The 13,961-nt window shown below is 46.5% G+C and overlaps 1 protein-coding gene across 1 annotated transcript in view; it reads right to left on the bottom strand.

Moving 5' to 3' along the window:
- TGFBRAP1 (transforming growth factor beta receptor associated protein 1) overlaps positions 1-10,893 on the bottom strand; it is a 60,301-nt gene extending 49,408 nt beyond the window's left edge. Inside the window, exon 1 of the mRNA XM_043603045.1 lies at positions 10,791-10,893. The gene's annotated coding sequence lies outside the window, so the exon portion shown is untranslated. The remainder of the gene's footprint in view (positions 1-10,790) is intronic.
- Positions 10,894-13,961: the final 3,068 nt, after the last annotated feature.

Below are 13,961 nucleotides of genomic sequence, written 5' to 3'. Positions count from 1 at the left end.
TTCTGGAAAAGATAACTAAGGAGACCTGACTCAACAAAATTTAATGTACAGCTATGGCTATTAAGATAACAGGGTACTGGTATGAGGCAAGCCTAAGAGAACAAGTCTGGGTGCCAGAAACTGACGTGCGCATACGTGCGCATATGGAACCATGAACTATGACAAGAGAGGCACTGTATATCATGGGGTGTATATAGAGTCTATACGTGTTCAGTGATCAGTGCAGGATAGCTGGATACCCACAAAGAAGGGAAAAAAAAAAAACCAACTAGATTCCTATCGTATACCATGTATTGAAATTATTCCAGATGGATTAAGATACTTAGGTATAGATCTTTAAAACTTTGAGAGGTAAATATGGAAAACAATATGTTTCTGATCTTGGGGTAGGAAAGAATTTCTAAAATAAGATCTAAAAAGGGGCGGCTGGGCTGCTCAGTCAGTTAAGCGACTGACTTCCACTCAAGTCATGATCTCACAGTTCGTTGATTTCAAGCCCCGCGTCAGGCTCTGTGCTGACAGCTCAGAGCCTGGAGCCTGCTTCAGATTCTGGGTCTCCTTCTCTCTCTGCCCCTCCCCTGCTCATACTCTCTCTCTCTCTCTCTCTCTCTCTCTCTCTCTCAAAAAAAAAAAATAATAATAATAAATAAATATTTTTTAAAAAAGATCTAAAAAAAAGCAGAAACCCCAGGAAAAAAGTTTGTTCGCATTAAAATGTAAAACCTGTGTTCTTCAAAAGACACCCCAAACAAAGTGAGGAATTAAGATGGGAAAAGACCCTGATGTCACATATCTGACAATAAAAGATCCCTGGATGATACAGGGAACTCCTACAGAAAGAAAGTAACAGCAATCTCATAGACGAGTGGGCAAGACACGTGAACAAGCGTCTCACAGAAGAGGAAACATGGTCAACAGACATGAAAGAATGCTCAACCGGATTCATCATCTGGAGTTGCAAATTATAACTACCATGAGACTTCATTTTATACCCATGAAACTGACAGAATATTTGATATCCGATGACAGCAGCTGCTTGCAAGAGCAATCACTCTCTACGTGGCTGGTGGAAGCTTCTAAACTGGCAAGACCATTCTGGCATTATGCAGAAGCCCTTGACATCAGGAGTAAGCCGGGGACTCTACTTTTAGGCATATGCCCTACAGAATTTATGTTTACCACACCATAAGCAAGAACGTTGGCTGCAATCTTCTTTGAGAGGGAAGCTGGGAACTAGTCACATTCCCTGGACAGGGTGGAATACCCAACAGCTGGACAGCCAGAGGTGCAGCTATCCACAGACATCGATCTCAAGCTCAAGGGCAAGTCGCCAAACACTCTACACTGAATGATAGACAAGGCTCTGTATGACTCAAAAACCTGACCATCCATCTAATAAAATGTTTAGGGTCTCAGCCCTACATAGTCAGACCATAAAGCAACGTAAGGGAATGATAAACACAAATCTAGGGAGGCTGCATGGAAAATAAGGATAGGCTGGGTTTCAAAGGTATTAACGATGTTCTGTTTCTTACGCTGAGGTTGCTTTTATTATTACTCCCTATATCTTAATCCAGACTGTAACTATTTCTTTAAGGTTATTAAATAGTAATTAAATTACATGTGTATACACACACACACACACACACACACACACACACACACACACACTAAAATTCTGATTGCCTCAAACCAGCTTACTGTGGAAATAGATACAGAACCTCAGCTTAATAAATTCGGTAAGATTCACAGCATGCATGTTCCTTGTTTAAAATGGCACCAATGAAAACATTTATCACAGATGTAAGTGGTTTACTTACAGTTTCTCAGTTCATCTAAACCCAGTGCTTACTTTACTGTACCCATATTTACAAAGTTCAATCGAGGGCAACCTATCAGGTATTTTCCACAAATCCCCCTGGATTCTTAGAAGGCAGAGGAAAATACTAACATGTGACGGAATGCCCAAGAAGGTAAATGCCCTGGACAGGGTTGGTATTTGCACCTTCTGGGGTTCCAGCTTCCAAGAGGCCAGCCTCTTACCTTCTGGATCTCTCCCTAGCCTCAGTTTTCATACAAGTACAGCTGACGCTTGAATAACCCAGGTGCTACCCGCACCCCCCCCCATGCCAGCACAACCCAAAATCCATGTGGAACTTTTGACTCCCCACAAAACTGAATTACTAGCAGCCTACTGGTGACCGGAAGAAAGGCTTACAGATAACATACTCAGCAGATGAACACATATTTTGTATGGTATATGTGTTATATACTGGATTCTTACAATCAAGTAGGCTAGAGAAAAGAAAATGTTACTAAGAAAATCATAAGGAAGACGAAATACATTTACACTACGGCACTGTATTTGTGGGAAACCATCTGAGCATAAGTGGAACTGTGTAGTTCAAACCTGTGCTTTTCAAGGGTCAACTGTAACTCCACTCTTATTTTTCAACTGGTTGAAGACTGGTATTACTAACTGCCTCGTTCCCCTTTTCTTTTTCTCTGCACTAAGTCTCACCAAGGCCAGGCCTCGTTTTAAAAAGTCAAACAGAAAGAATAAGCGTGGAATAAAAGCCAGGTTTGAAGCAGATCATCTAGATGTAGAGAGTGGCTTGTAGGTCCCACATTACAAGATTAAAAAAAAAAAAAAAAAAAAAAAAAACACATATAGAGACCCCTGACAGAAAGAAAGAAGGAAATACATTCTGCCACAAGAAGGCCATGACAAAGGGACACTTGCTAAGATCAGATCTTTTCCAGTAATTATTATTCTTGAGCCAAAAGAATGACGCTCTGTTATCTCCGGTCACAGAATGTGCACAGAACAGGAGTGCAGCCTCAAGGTGGTGACGGTGTCCTGTGCGTCTACAAAAAAAAAAACTCTCACATTGGAGGGTGACGTCCACACTTGAAAACGAAGCAAACTCTTGAATGCAGCTAAATGTGCCCCAAGGAGCCATCACTTTAGAGGGTAAAAACTCAAAAACTCACCAACGTGTATGATAGCCTTTTAACCAGAGATGCTTTCCTATGAACAAGCTAAGGATTAATTCTTCCTCTACATTTTAAAAAGGACACTCTACCTAAACTCAGATTTGCTATTTTTCTCAATTCATATTAATTTCTTTTGAGTGTCTGATGGTCCATCGTGAGTGAAAAGAGATCCAGCGGTCATCCTTATGTTTGGGCCGGAGTCAGGGCAGGTTTGACGTCATACATGAGGAAGGGCAGGGACGTGGATCTCATGCCTATATACTGTCCTTAAAACACTTCACAGAGTATACCACTGCCTAAAACATGAACTCCAAACTCAGCATAAGATAAGCAGCCCTTAAAAATCCAACTCCAGGGGCGCCTGGGTGGCGCAGTCGGTTAAGCGTCCGACTTCAGCTCAGGTCACGATCTCGCGGTCCGTGAGTTCGAGCCCCGCGTCAGGCTCTGTGCTGACAGCTCGGAGCCTGGAGCCTGTTTCCGATTCTGTGTCTCCCTCTCTCTCTGCCCCTCCCCCGTTCATGCTCTGTCTCTCTCTGTCCCAAAAATAAATAAACGTTGAAAAAAAAAAATTTTTTTTTTAAATAAAAAAAAAAAATCCAACTCCAGCCAACCTTTCCGCTCTTATGTATAAAGTTATAGCTATTAACCTCTTCATATTATCCACATTAGTCTCTTGTCTTATTATTATGTAGCTACATTCGGTTCTGAATTCTTGAGTCCTCTAGCTGCTGCGAGTGTCCAAGGTGCTCTACAAACCAACCAGTTGTGAAGAGGGATCCTGAGCCCAAACTACTCTCTGGGTACCTTTCCAAGGGACTGAAACCATTAGTCAGAAAATAGTTATCATTAACTACAATGGTTTGTTTGAATTTAACAACATAATAATCCGTAAAGTGGAAAACACCGCCTCATTCCCATTGGCCAAATCTAGTCATCTGCACACATTCAAAGAAGTAATACGGAGGTCAAGTTGGTGTCGGACATGTGCATGGGGGGACTGCAGACTTACCCGCAGCCCTTCACTGGCTGACCACAGGAATTCAGGCATCAGGTCGAAGTGTGCCTGCTTTCCTGAATATCCCTGTGATTTGAAGTATTTCTATAAAAAACAAGAACTTATAAAAAGTTTGTATTTTGCCATTTTAATAAAGGTCTTTCCTTTTACGGGGCGGGGGGGGAATGTTTGTTAAGAAGTTTCTCACTCATCCTAGGTAAACATACTTATTGAAACTGTGAAGCCATAGGCTATAGCCAATACCTATTACAGGGGGAAAATCTGCGAAAAATAAAAAAAAAATCAGCTCTAAAAACCAAACCTAGAAGGGAGTAAGCAAAGCCATCATCCATTCTCACACTCTTGGAGAGGGGGTGGGAGGGAACACAGAGCCTTCCAGGCTTCATCAGCTGTTTTCAGCTCCACGTCAACGGGTCATGACGTTGGTCCCCTGTGATCAGGAGAGACAGTGGAAGTGCAGAGGGCAGAGCTGACAGCACAGCATCGTGGAGGGGAGGAAGGGTCCAGAAGGGAGTGCTCTGCAACACAGCAAAACACTCTGCCTGACTCCTGTGATGTTTCAGGCTGGTCCTGAGGAATATTTCCGGTGGGAAAAGTTAGAAGCCAGTGCAGAGGCCCATTTTCTTGGTCCCAGCCATGGAGGCTGACCTGATGCCTGGACTGGGCCAGCCAGAAACATTAAGAGATGGACTCGGGTGGGTGGAGGGCACGTGCTGGTGCCAGCCCCACTTGGGTCAGCTTGCTACCTAAAGCAGAAAGTGTGGGCAGTGGCTTGGGACCTGCTGTTCAGTGTCCAGCCTCTGTCTCTGTACCTGGTGGCACTGAACACCAACCCTGACCCGCCCATCCTCCTCCCTCCCACCCCACACTCATCGTGGCCATCAGGCAGAGCAGGTAGGTGGGACTGGACACTCACTTCTCCTCTGGCCTGGAAACGTCTATTTCCTATGTTATGTTCCTGAACGAATGAACAGCCAAGTCACAGACTGAAAAAGTCTCTCTTGGGTGGGAAAAGGCAAATCTTGCTAGCCAAAGTTCTTCCACTGCAAGCTACCTTCAGATGCTTTCTTAGTGCTGAACTGGCAAAATAAAATGTTAATTGAAGTCCCCCACTAAAAATAAAGTGCTGAACACCCCCAATTCCTATGGGCGCTGACAATCGCCTTTAGGCCGCAGATGTAAGGTGTTCAATTAAAACACACCGGTGTCTCCAAACTTTAGTTCACACCTGAAAGATGAATTTTGGTAGCCTTGTGGGCCAATCAGCATTCTTCTTGGGATATAAATTGACTCTAACTACAATTGAGATCAAGAAAAATATATGACTTATCTTACTGACCACTCTAGAGTCAGATGAGCTTTGATAGGGCTCGAAGGCTCCTTGACAATGACTTTATTTACTTACTTTTTATTTTTTTAATATAATTTATTGTCAAGTTAGCTAACAGACAGTGTATACAGTGGGCTCTCGGCTTCAGGAATAGATTCCCATGAGTCATTGCTTACGTACAACAATTTTTTAATGAAAAGAAATCTTGACATTTTTGTTTTTTAAACTGCAAATTGGCTCCTCTGACAATCTCCCCAAAATCCTCAAGGAATGTAACAGGGTAATCAGGGGACTGTACATGTAGAAGCAAGAGAGGCACGATGGGGACAAAGAAGACATTTCTGTCCTGGCTCACAAGGGACACGGGCAAGGGGAATCGTGTACTGGAGCCTGGGCAGAGTGTGAGGGATCCAGTAAAGTTTCAGCATAGTTTCTCCTGCTGTTTCGGGGGTGGGAGGTGGAAACATGGAGTGCATCCCAACATTAAGTCAAAATGTAACTGAGGCACGTCACCACTGTGGTATTCTACACAAACATCTATCACTGCAACCTAAGCGTGAGACAACACCAACAAGCCCACACTGAGGGACAGTCTACAAAATCCCTGACACTTTGAGAGTGTTAAGGTCATAAGAAATGAAGACTGAGACCAAGGAGACATGACAACTAAATGCAATGTGGGGAAATGGGATCAGAAGCAGGACCATGGAACAGAAAACAGATGTCAGGGGAAAAACTGAACATAAGTAGAGCGTGTAGTTTGGTAAATAGCACTGATGTTAACATACCAGTTTTGATCACTGTACCATGATCACACAAGGTGTTAACAAAAGTGGAAGTTGGGGAAGGGTGCATGTGAGATCTGTACTATTTTCTCACTCTTCAGTAAGCCCAGAGTCACCTTCAAAACAGGAAGTTGAAAAGACAAATGTAATCCCAGTTTATTGGTTTATTATCTTGTCTTAATCTAACAGAGAATGAGAGACCTCCAAGAATGTCCTTTTTCTAGCAGGAAAGGAGACGCTCAGAATGCTCTTGAGTGTCTGTAACCAAACAGGACCAAAAGGAGCACACAATGGCCAGCACTCCAGCAGAATGCCCCGCGTGCCTCAGGCTACTGGGGCGATTTTACCAGCTGTTTTATGGAGTTACTTTTGGAAACGATTTTTCTCAAGTTTGGTGTCCTCGCTTAAAATGACAGGTATGGAATAATACCTACAAATTAAGTTTTGTTTTGGTTTGGTTTGGTTTTGTCCTGAGAATACATTTCAAAAAGGAGAGTTTTGGACTTTTGCTCATTTGAAGTACTTCTTCCCATAGACAAGTTCAGAACTGGGGTAAATGTGAGCTGATTCCCACTGGGTCCAAAATCGGATATCCTACGAGCTTCAGGAGAAGCAGGCAGGCGAAGGACTCTGATAGAGAACAGTAGGGCTTTGGGTCAGCAGGGCTGGAAAAGAGCAGAAATGTAACCTTCCAATGCCCTCTGTAAGAACTGAGACTCCAGGGCTAACCCAGCGAACAGTGGTAAGGCAAGCCTGATCCAAGGCAGGCATTCTCAGTGTTAATCTGGGGATCCTGAGCTCTCATGGCTTGGGCACCTGTTGACGATCTTAAAACCTCTGGGCCCAATGCGTCCTTGTAAAAATAGGAATTTGGACTGGACTACATACTTACTCTGTACTATTCTCAAGCTCCTCTGGAGGAAGGGTATTAATAACAGTACTGTAGGCAAGTACTGTAGGGGAGAGAAGACTTCCAGGATGTGCACTGGGTGCCAGACTCTGTATCAAGTGCTATCTCCATACTCACAAGGAGCCTACAGGCAAGTACTATCGTTATTCCATTCTGCAGGAGAGCAAACAGGCTTAGAAAGGTTAAACGACCATGGAGAGCTGATTCCAACCCAGGCAGCTTGACTCAAGAGCCCACACCCGGAAGCACCGTGCACACAGCCTGCCCAGGGGTAATGACTGCTCCACGTCTGGACTGAGGACGGGCACCTGCTCTACGGCCCCCTAAACAACTTTTGTCACAAATAACTGACTCCTACCAAATGGGGTTCAGTCTCAGCACTGCCTTGCTACATTTCAGACACAGATATAATATCTTTACACTTTTCTCCACTAACCTAGTAATCTTATCAAAACAGGGTATGTGTTCGTGTGACGTAAATTGTTCTTCTGCAACGGCACCCCATGCTGGCCCCTGAATTCTTCACTAAGTTCTCATGGCCATCTGCTGAATGACTCAAACGTGAAATCTGCCAGGAATCAACAGCAAATTTACTGACTTGTGCCACAATGTTTCCTGCTATCGGTTAGGACACTACCTGACAACCATTTCATGTTATCTTTGCACTCGTGTGACAGAGATAGCGTAAGACTAGCTACAGCACAGTAAACCTGCTCCAGTGACCCAAAAGTGTACCTGACAAAAGGAGAAACAAACAAAAAAACAAAAAACACAGCTAAGGTCTAACATCTAACTTGTCACCTTGATATTATCCTGGCACATACCTATATGTAACTATTCATAGTTGGTATCCTTTTCCTTGGCAATACTAATCAAAATTATTTAGATACGTGTAAACGTAACATACAAAAGTATATATATACATAACTACTTATATATACCACATACACCCACACGCCCTATATGGTATATAGACGTCTTACATATATATACTACAAACATATAGGTATCTATGTATGCAGTTACACACACACACCATTGTGCATACACGTGGTGTGTGTATATACACGTATACACGTATACATCCTACCATCAACAGTTATAACTGAAGGGATTTGGGAGGGGAAGGTGGGGGGAAGAGGACCAGAGTGGGAGTATGGTCTCCTTTAGACCACTTAGACCTTAGACCATAGGGCATCTCCTTTAGAGCACTTCCTCAATACCTTTAAACAGCCATAAAGAATTACCAAGCACCTGCTGGAAGCTAGGCAATTGGTCTCTTTCACATACCTGATTTTCCTGAGTCTTCAATTTACTCAACAGTGGTGGACTATCGAGACTAGATCTTGCTCTCAATTCTGCAAGATTTCACAAAATGCTCAATGAGTGTGCCTGTTCTTTTGCACGAAGCACCCAAGCTCGTCTGGGGCAGCCCCAAATTAACTCGTTACTTCTACATTCATTTAGTAGCCACGCGTTTTTTAATAAAGAAAAACGGGTCAGGTTTGCCACAGAGGAGATGAGTTGTAAAGTCCCGGCCAAATTATTCCAGCAGTATCCAAACACCTGGCCACCACCAATGATTACTTTAATGTATTTCTAATGAGGACTGGATTCAGACCAAGTTGAAGATGCTTAAGCCAATAAGGAAAATTCGCTCAAGTTTTCTTAAAGGATCACAAATGTTTAATATTAGCGTGAAGAAGCCATAGTAACTACTTTTTTTTTTTTTCTTCCTCCCTGACTACAAATGCTAGCCGCGAATCAGGCCTAGAAAATGTAGCATTTTTAGAATAGTGAGCTCTGTGCTTTTAAAACTTGTCAACTAGAGGAAGATGCCCTGTTCCAAGCTGCTGTGGCTGGAGGGTCAGGTGAGGCTGAAGCAGCCCAGGAGCTCGTGGTGGTTGGACAAGATCCCCGCCGATTGTCAGACCACAGGGCTGCCATTCATGGTCATGAGTAGAGGAGGAAAGGCAGAGGACTCGAAGGCGAGGGGCACACCTCTCATCCGATTTCTTTGTAGAACGTATCCTGTGATGTGTACAGCAAAACTGGGAATTCAGAACCCACAAGGAGCCTAACCCGGAGTACAATACTCATTGGGTTGACAATTTCTTAGAGCATAAAACCACTGCTTTTCAGAGCTGAGAGACCTACAGCTCCAGATCCTTATTTATATTTCTTAATAATTTATCGAGCACCTACTAAGTGCCAGGCCCTGTGCCAAACGCACATTTTCTTGTCAGAACGCATGCAAGCTTTCCAATATTACCACTATTTTGATTGACGAAATCGAGACGCAGAACATCCAGTAAATTGTCCAAGGCTCACAGTTAGGAAGCGGCAGGCGCAGGGCAGCAGCAGCTCCCAGCGGCAGCTCCATACTCATTACCATCATGGAGCAGCTCTGTCCCCATTTCAGAGAGGAACCAGAGCCGGGGAAGGCTAGTTGTAGACAAGTTCCAGGGGATTCTGGTCAGTACTCTTCCTGGTGCCACACATCAAAGAGGCCACTTCAATGACTGCTGAATCTGCCCGGCTAGCAGAAATGGAAGGAAAAAAGCAAAGGAAGCAGCCAGCCAGAAGTTCCTTCCTATCTGACCCCAGCTCTGGGAGCTTCCAGCTGAGCAGCAGAGAGAAGCAAGTCCACCAGGAGGGAGCAGGGGGCACTGGCAGGCCCCTCCACGACCTCCATTCTGGTTCTGACTCAGGGTTGGCCAGCTCACACTGCCCTAGGACCCTCCTCACCCACTTCTGTCAGTGTCTTTACGTGTCACTAGAATCACAATGGCAGCTGCCTGCCCTCACTCTGAATGGACAGGTGCCTACCCACAAGCACTTCATCCAGGATTAAATCCTGATGGGACACGTTTTGACCCCAGCGCCCAACACAGTCCATTAGCAATAAAAAGCACTGTAGGAACCCCCATTTCCAGCAGCCAGATAGAATCCCCAGGGCAACTAGCCTGGGGGGCTTTCTCAGGGTCACCCAACAGGCCCTGGACAGAAGGAATGACAGGTGCACACAACTGAAGACCACAGCTTCTGTCTTGAAAGTCGTCCCCATATAACGCACAGGAGGCTGGCTTAGAACCCAACTTCAACCTGCACCTCCAGACAGCAATGGAAAGGAAAACTCCCACAGGGATGGCAGCTTCCAGCACCTGTGGTCTCTTCCCTCCTCCCCGACACACCCCTGCCCAGTCTCCCACTGCGGGGCAAAAATTCAGGCCCGAACGTGACCCGGAATTTGAACTCTCAAATCCCAAGAGCTCCAGGAAAACATCTATTAAAGCGACAAAACCATTCCTTACACCGGGTGGCGGGGCTTGGGGCGCCGGGGTGGAGTCCTGGGCTCCTCCCCTCGGAAAACCGAAAGCCTACCCCAAACCCGGGACTGGGTCTTTTTCGATCTGTCCCTACCCCAAACACACGCACACCCCACACCATCCACACCCGTTGACCCCACGCTTGGGCACACCTGCCCCAGCCCACACGCACGTGCACACCTGCTCACCCCAACAAGCCCCCGGCCCCCCAAGCCTGCACACCTGCTCCCCGCACACGCGTGCGCACACACACACACACACACACACACACACACACAACACCCCTCTGCCGGCTCGCGCCCCCCCGCCAGGCACCACCTAGCTGCCCCCCCCCCCCGCAAGGCCCCTGCCCTCCAGCCCACCCCGCTCCGCGCGCGCCCCGCCACACCCCGCGCCCGGCCCTGCCGTCTCCCTCCGCACTCACCGGCGCAGCGCCCGTCGGCCTCCGCCGTCCCGCGCAGACCCTGGGGCCTGGGGCCCCGTGCCGCCCGCCGCCCGCTCCCGGCCCGCCGCTCCTGGGCTGGCCCGGCCCCGCCGCCGCCGCCGCTTCCCGTCACGTGGGGCGGCCGCCCGGCGCCGGCAGAGGGCGGGAGCGCGGCCGTCCCCGCGCCGTCCAGCGCGGTCTGCGGCCCCCGCCGCCCATCCGCCCCCGGGCCTGGAGCGACCCGGCTCGGCGCGCGATGCCCACGTGGGACCGCCCCCCTGGGCCTCAGTTTCTTCCAACCTGCCGGATCACAACGGCTCCTGCCTCGGGGCGGTGCGCAGGGTCAGAGGAGTTAATTCGTGTAAAGCGCTTAGAACACTCCCTGGCACAGAGCGGGTGCTCCACAAATGCTGGCCCGGGACTGTTGTTAATGTATTTTCTCCTCCCCCACCGGCACGCAGAGCTTCAGGAAAACCCAGGCCTTGCCTGATTTGCTCACCGCTCAATGTCGGACACCGACACGGCGCTGGGCGGACGGTAGGCTCTCGGGAAATCCTGCTGAATGAATGAATGAAGCAATCAATCAAGGAGTCCTAGGAAAGGCCTGACCACGCTATCATCTGACAAAGTTGGGCTTGAGTTGACTGGCTGGTGGTGTTCCCTGTGGGGCTGAAATGTCCCGTTGGGCCTGCGCTGCCCACCCCGAGCCCACAGCTAATACAGGGCCCCTGGGGCCGAAAAGGAATCCCTAGAGAGAGCAGTATATTTGCATGAGGTATTTATTTTAAAAGGGAGTCCTGGGTCTATTTTACCCAATCTTTTAGCAAAGTCCATCAGCTCTTCCAGCCACAATGAAGTATCCTGGGGTACCATGAATCCATGAACCTCTCTTTTCAACATATACAATCCAATTTTAAGATGAATAAGGAAGCTCCCTCCAGATTTGTCAGCGTTCAATTATTAGCATATAAAAGGCACATTTTCTCAGTGATTTTCTCTGACTTTAGAACCCACCAGTGACCTGTGGCCTCAGCTTTCTTCTGGCCTCCCAGGGATTGTAAAACAAAGATGCTATCCTGAACCAGGAGGCAAATACTGGATTCTTCTTTTTCAAAGGGGAACAAATGACCCCGCAATAAAGTTAAATGAAGGAAATAAAGAACCATCAAGAAGCAATGTTCTGCGACCTGTCCTTCACCTTTCCCTTGTGAGTTCATGGCCACACACATGCCCCAACCCCAAACAGTGCCTGTTCTGCTCAGTAGTACCCATGTCCAGATGGGGAACGGGTTCCCCAGAAGTGTAGAGCTGTGGCCAGCAAGTGCACTTCAAGGGCAAGCAGCAGTGAAGGGACGGATTCAAGTCTAAGGAGGCCAGCAGCCAGGGGAACCCAGGAGCAGGAAGGCATCAGAGCAAATGCAGCCCAGTCTCGTTTTGCCCAGGCCCACGAAGAAAATGTGAGTGGTCGTCAGCTAATCACTGACCCAGCTGGGCCTAGAATTTGTGCTTCTCCATTTTAATCTACCATCGTACAGAGAGCTGCACAAAACTAGCTGCAGAGGTGCTATCTCCTGACTGCCAGATACTGGCCTAACAGCAATGACCTCATTTAAGCCTTGCCATATCCTTATAAAGTGGGCACTGTTAATTTCTCCATTTTAATTTTTTTTTAACGTTTATTTATTTTTGAGACAGAGAGAGACAGAGCATGAACGGGGGAGGGGCAGAGAGAGAGGGAGACACAGAATCGGAAGCAGCCTCCAGGCTCTGAGCCATCAGCCCAGAGCCCGACGCGGGGCTCGAACTCATGGACCGCGAGATCGTGACCTGAGCTGAAGTCAGACGCTTAACCGACTGAGCCACCCAGGTGCCCCAAATTTCTCCATTTTCTAGATGAGTTGCCTGAGGCGAAGAAAACGGAATGATTTGTCCCAAATTCCATGGTAGTAAGAGTAGAGCGGGCATAAGAACCCAAAATTCAACAACATAGTGAACGTTCGTATATATAAAATTAAATTCTATTGATTGAGCAGTTTATGGAACCCCTATGTTCTGCCTCGATGTAGAAGTGAAAACGTGTATTAACAAAAAAGAGGGGAAAAGGGCAATTCCGAAATAATTATTTCCTTTATGAAAGGTTTACCATAGGATTCTTAAAATGGCAAGCTCCACATGCGCACATTATTCCGTCTAATAACATTTGCTCTGGAACTTTCTGAAAAGTCCGTTTCACATATGACAGATACCTGGATATAAATAGCTGTTTCATAAGTGTGCAAGTATCTGCATCAGACTAATTCTAAATTCCTCATGTTGTTTTGATTGGTTACACTGAAGAAGAAATATCAAAGTCGTAAGTTTTGCGAAGGAATTACTAACCTCATTTATTAATATTTAGTAAATATCCCTAGGGCCCATACCAAACACGTTAGGCGTATTTCATAGAATATACAAAAGATGAAATCTAACAGATTAATGACAATTAAGAGTTGAATAGATACAACTGACTCCTTTCATAGTTCCCAGCTACTCCCCAAATTTAATATCCCCTATTACACCTCCTCACACTTCCTCTGGGTTCCTTACTTCCTCACTGGCTATAAGCTCCTGAGGGCAACTAATGTGGCTACCATGTTCTTGCTGTGTCTGTCTGCATGTGGGAAGCACTTGACCAATTTTGAAAATTTCTGACGCTCGGGGCTGGGTTCAAGACCCGCCTCAGGCTCTGTGCTGACCGCTCAGAGCGTGGAGCCTGCTTCGGATTCTGTGTCTCCCTCCGTCTCTGCCCCTCCCCCGCTCATGCTCCCCCCCCTCTTAAAAATAAACATTAAAAAAAGTTTTTTTAATTCCTGATGCTCAATATTAAAAATTACGTTATTTTTAAAAGAGGCTCTTAGTGCAAAGATTCTGTTGCTCTCATTTATAAGCAGACTTGCTGCGTACACCTCTCGAATGTTTGGGTATCATTTTAGAAGATGAAGTTAAGCAAAGAAAGGTTACAATAATGATTTTTTTTTCTTTTTTAATTTTAGCAGACAGAGCTCACTACACTATGTATCACCTCATTTAAGGATACATGCACAGGGGCACCTGGGTGGCTCAGTCGGTTGGGTGTCCGACTTCGGCTCAGGTCATGATCTCGCAGTCTGTGAGTTCGAGCCCCGTGTCGGG

This window comes from Prionailurus bengalensis, chromosome A3, assembly GCF_016509475.1.
Source record: "Prionailurus bengalensis isolate Pbe53 chromosome A3, Fcat_Pben_1.1_paternal_pri, whole genome shotgun sequence".
In the NCBI taxonomy this organism is placed as follows: Eukaryota; Metazoa; Chordata; class Mammalia; order Carnivora; family Felidae; genus Prionailurus; species Prionailurus bengalensis.
This window is presented reverse-complemented; position numbering and strand designations above follow the sequence as displayed.